This window comes from Orycteropus afer, unplaced genomic scaffold, assembly GCF_000298275.1.
Source record: "Orycteropus afer afer isolate SDZICR_OR568_19922 unplaced genomic scaffold, OryAfe1.0 scaffold00080, whole genome shotgun sequence".
NCBI lineage: Eukaryota > Metazoa > Chordata > Mammalia > Tubulidentata > Orycteropodidae > Orycteropus > Orycteropus afer.
In genome coordinates, this window is record NW_006921667.1 from 9437911 (window position 1) to 9443701 (window position 5791).

At 41.4% G+C, this 5791-nt stretch overlaps 1 pseudogene; it reads right to left on the reverse strand.

The window, feature by feature from the left end:
• Nucleotides 1–2019: 2019 nt before the first annotated feature.
• LOC103197561 lies at nt 2020–2764 on the reverse strand (annotated as a pseudogene).
• Nucleotides 2765–5791: the final 3027 nt, after the last annotated feature.

The window sequence follows — 5791 nt, forward strand, 5'->3', positions numbered from 1 at the left end:
CAATTTCCCTCACTGCAGCTTTGACCTCTTCTCTCAATACCATTGATTCTTGAACATATGTCACCTCCTGAAATGGATGAAGATCAACCAGTTCTTTTTGGTACTGTGACTCTGTGTATTCCTTCTATCTTCTTTTGATGCTTCCTGCATCATTCAATATTTTGCCCATGGAATCTTTTAATATTGCAACTCGAGACTTATTTTTTTTCCTCAGTTCTTTCAGCTTGAGAAATGCCGAGCATGTTCTTCCCTTTTGGTTTTCTAACTTCAGGTCTTTGCACATTTCATTATAGTAATTGGCTTTGTCTGCTTGAGCTGCTCTTTGAAATCTTCTGTTCAGCTCTTTTATCTTGCCATTTCTTCCATTTGCTTTAGCTACTCTTCACTCAAAGGCAAGTTTCAGAGTCTCTTCTGACATCCATTTTGGTCTTTTCTTTCTTTCTTGTATTTTTAATGACCTCTTGCTTTCTTCATGGATGATGCTCTTGATATCTTCCCACAATTCTTCTGGTTTTCAGTCAGTGGTGTTCAGTGAATCAAATTTATTCTTTAGATGATCTCTAAATTAAGGAGGGATATATTCAAGATCTTTTTTAGGCTCTTGTGGACTTGTTTTAATTGTCTTCAACTTCAAGCTGAACTTGCATATGAGCAGTTGATGGTCCCTAGAATAGGCAAATTCACGGAAACAGAAAGTAGAATAGGAGTTACCAGGGGTTGGGGGAGGGGATAATGAGGAGTTACTATTTTGTTTTGTTTTTTGGAGGGACTGGTTCTTTATTTCAAAAAGACACTTGTCAATTTTCAGTATTAAAACAGTTGCACTATTGATTTCTCTTTCTCCCAATCGGCCCCCAAAAGAGACCACACCAAAGGAGAGTACATTTTAAGCCAATGAGCTGCAGGATGCATACCTAACATACTTCACAGAAACCTCATCGAAAAGGGGGAACTGGGTGCGTAAAGGACTTTGAAAAGATCAGCACACTGCCAGCCGACAGAATGTAGAGAAAACTCACAGCCAGATGGCGTGGCCAATGCACCCCAACCCCAAAGAAACAAAGTTTCAAAATAATATAAAATTTCAAAAAAGTCTTGTACATAGATATTCAAGATTTCTCCAGCACTGACTGATACAAAGCACTCTGAGACGGCACTTTGGGGGACAGCTGAATTTCATATGGCTAAATAGGTGGCAGAAACTTAATTTTCTTTTCTATCTTTTTAAACAGGAGGAAGGAGAACAATTAAAGTGGTCACAGCAACACAGGGGTACAGGATCCATTCTGTGAGTTGTTGGGAAGAGGGTAGAGAAAGAATAGGGTAATGATTTGATCACAGACAGAAGTCTTAATTTGTTTGGTTATTTCTGATGAAAAGTAAAATAAAAACAAAATCACCTTGCTCCAAGATACCTTAAAGCTGAAAACCTGAACAGCACATTAAAAACTTTTTTTGGCTAACTCCTGGAATCACCTTTCTGGTTTGGCTGGTGCTTTGTACAGAGCAATGAGGGTTTCCATAGTGGGAGTCTTTCCCTTGGCTGTATCTGGCTCTCAGTAAGGCAGGCTCATACTTCTTTCCCTCCTCTATGGAGAGGGCAATGTGTGTTAATCTGAAAAGCTACCTTCCAAAAGTGAGAAAGGGATTAGATTGCTGCTTCAGAGCTGTGGAGTTATTTGGAATGTTTTACAAATGGTTGCTACAACAACAAAAAAAGTAATTACAAAATGTGTACATCATGCTTTTAAAGACACTTGCACTGTGCTCAAGTTTCCTTAAATATTGTTCCCAAAGATGCTCAGCCCCTAGCCCAGCTGGAATCTCTGGGGAGAGGCAGAGATAGTTGGGGATGGGGAGATATGTGTTGGGGAAAGGAGAGAGGGTGGACAGCGAGAGGAGAAAGCAGCCTTCCAGTTTTAGATCAGCCTTCAGTTTAAAGGTCGGCCTAGGCCAGGCTGGCCCCAGGTGGAGTCGGAGTCAAGGGGAGGAGCAGTGGCAGGGCAGGACTGGGGTGCTCTACATCTCAGTCAGGTCAAGCAGAGTCTGGTCCAGCATCCTTTGTGTACAGAGGCACTGCTCTTTGGTGCATTTCAGTTTATCTTCCAAATCATCAATTGCCTTTTCCAGCTTGGCTACTGATCTCTCAGCAAACTCAGCACGGGTCTCTGCCTCCTTGAGTTTATCAGTAAGAGTCTTTATTTCTTCCTCATATTTGTCTTCTTTTTCAAAGTACTTTTCTTCAGCAGCGCTCAGACACTTCAGGTTCTTGTCCTTCAGTCTGATCTGCTTATCCATCTCTCGGTAACAGGATTCTGCCAGCTCAGCTCATTCCTCTGTATGTTCCAAGTACCCTTCAATAATCACCAATTTACGAGCCACCTCCTTGTACTTCTGGTCTGCCTCTTCTACAATGTGCTTAGCCCCTGTGAGTTGGATTTCCTGAAGTTCCATCTTCTCTTCATCTTTCAAGGCCCAGTTTTCAGTAACTTTCATAATTCTCTCACTCTCATCAGCAGCTTTCTCTGCCTCCACCAGCTGTTGCAGGGCAGTAGCCAGGCGCTCCTGAGCACCATCCATCCTCTTCAACCAGCTGGATCTGACAATTCCAGGAGGCCACCTCAGCCTCAGCCTGTTCCCTGGCCCACCTTTCCCCCTCCACTTGCCACTACAGGCACTCATCCCTCTCTTGTGCATCATCTGCCTGCTGCTGCAGAACCTGGATCTTGTACTTTACTGCCTCGATGGTGGTGATCCTGGCCATGGTGCCCATCCAGCTTTTGCTCACGCTTGGGTTCCTGTCTCCTTCACTTGGCGTTGCAGTCACTTCTTCTGAGGAGGTACTGTTTGATGGGTATAGACTTTCTGTTGGCAATGATTAAAAAAAAAAAAAAAAAAAGATCTGGAAATAGTAGGTAATAGTTACATAACATCGTGAATGTATTTAATGCCAGTGAACTGTACACCCAAAAACGAATTAAGTGGTAAATTTTATGATTATATATATAGGTCATAAAATATGTATATGATATAAATATAAATATATATATATATATATATATATATATATATATATATATATGGAGCTCTGGTAGCATAGTGGCTAAAGCACTTGACTGCTAACCAGAAGGCTGATGGTTCAAACCCACCAGCCACTCCTTGGAAGGAAGTTTGGGCATCCTACTTCCGTAGTGATACTGCCTCAGAAACCCAAGGAGGGGTCGCTATAAGTCGGGGCTGATTCGATGGCATATAACAACAAAAACAACAACAATATATATATGATTATATATATATTGTTGTTGTTGTTATGTGCTCTCAAGTCGGACCTGACTCGTAGCCACCCCTCCTTGGGCATTGAGGAGGTATCACTATGGAAGTAGATTGCCCAACCTTCCTTCCAAGGAGTAGCTGGTGGGTTTGAACCGCCAGCCTTCTGGTTAGCAGTCAAGTGCCTTAGGCACTACACTACCAGAGCTCCTTCATATACATATGTGTGTGTATACATATATATATACCAAGGACCCAAAAGTCTAAATCTTGAAAAAGTAAAGTTGGAGCACTTGCTAATTTCAAAACTCACTACAAAACTACAACAATCAAAACAGTGTAATACTGCCTTAGGATAGACATATAGATCAATGGAGTAGAATTGGGAGTCTATACAATATATCTTTGGTAAGTTGATTTGGACAAAGTTACCAAGACCATTCAATAGTGGAAAGAATAATCTCTTTAATAAATGGTGCTGGGACAAGCGGATATTCATATGCAAAAGAATGAAATTGGGCCTTCACATCATGGACAAATTAACTCAACACGATCAAAGATCTAAATATGATAGCTAAAACTATAAACTCTTGGAATAAAACAGGGATTTGCAATAGAATCTTAGATATGATACCAAAAGTATAAATAATAAAGAAAAAATAGAAAATTGGAATTCATAAAACCTTTTGTACATCAAAGGATACTATCAAGAAGATGAAAAGAAAATATTTGTAAATCAGTTATATAAAAAGGATCTAGTATCCAGAATATATAAAAGAACTCTTATAACTCAACAACAAAAAGACAAGCAACCCAATTTAAAAAGGGCAAAGAGGATTCAAAATAGAGTCTTGTCAGTAATCACTATGCTATTTCCCTCTAGCATCTTAGTGCTTGAGAAACTAGGTACAGCAGTTTGAATTAGGGATTTTGGTGCTCTGAACAGCTCACTGAATCAGAGTGCACCAAACACAGAAGAGTTGAATTAGAGGAAAAGCACAGGGAAAAAATTTAAGGAAGTTCTACCTGGTGGAGGGCAGATGGGCAGCCTAGAGAGGCCATTGGAAACTTCCCTGGGGCACTCACTGACTGGCAGACTTGGGCAGCGACCTGAGATCTCTGTGGGCCAACGAAGAAGACACCCTATTTCAGCATACCAGTAACCATACCAACAAACACCAGCAAACACCCCAAGGATCTACCTTTAGCACCTGATTTTATCAGTAACTTAGGTAGGCTAGGTGCAAACAGGCATGTGCAGCACCACTGAAACCCAAGTGGAGAACTCACTGGTGCTCCAGGAGGGTGAGCTCACTACCCCCTCTGAGGGTCACTGAGTGGGCTTGGGTCAGCTTGGGAGGCATTGAGAGGTCTGTGCTTGTTTTTGGCACTGATATCAGGACCACAGATTACTAGCAGGCACTCACCTGACTCCAGCGCAGCTGAAATCAAACAAGTCTTTGGTGCCACAGGTGGGCAGTATCACAGACAAACTCCCAAGCCATTCATGGTCTGGGCAGATTGGGCTGGTGCTGCGGGCAGATGGGGTGGAGAGAGAGGAATTTGTGGCTGAGTGCAGACCTGGGAATTTGCCTTGGATTGGCTTTTTGGTGCCGAGGGGCCTTAGAAGCAGGGTCTTTGAATGTGCCTGAGCCTGGCACAAAGTGGCAACTCCCTAACAACAGGAATCTTTCCTGAAATTGAGCCACGGGCTTGCAAATAACAGTATGTCATCAATAGTGGCCAGTGCAAAGCCCTAGAAACTGACCCTAGCAACACCAAGCTCTCCTTCTTCTACTCCCACCTTCTCTGCCAATAACTTCACTCATTCAATAGAAGAAACCATATTCAGCCAATTACCATAAAACCTCTCGGTTTGAACTCTAAACCCTCTTCATGACAAACAGAAACACATATCCACATTCCACATAGTGATTCCACCATCACAAAGAAAACAGCAGAGCAACCCAACATACCTGAATCAATAATAAAATAAAATACACCAGTTTCACCTTTTTAAAATATTAAACCATAAAACCAAGAAAAAACAAATCAACAGATAACCAACAGTTAAAGAACCTCAAAATGTCTAGGAAACAACAGACAACCTCAAATCAGGAAAATCATTGAGGAACAGAATATTAAGATAAATGCACAATCAGAACTCATACAAAAACAGCAGTTAGAAATGCAGAAGATGTCTATTGATATGCAAACCATGAGCATCAAAATGACAGAACTACACAACACAGTAGAAGCTCAAAAGAATAGATTAGAACTGGCTGAAGAATGCATATCCCAACTAGAAGACAAATCCCTGGACACTAGCCTGTGTGAAGAAAAATCACAACAAAGATTTAAGAGAAATGAAGAGAGCCTAAGAATTATATGCAATAGAACAGAGAGGTTCCGGCAAGGTGACAGACTAGGCAGAAAGACTGCACAGACCCTCTTCAACAAAGAAAAGGAAAACCAATTAACACAGACACAGAAGATAATCTTGGACCCCTGAGCCTTGAAG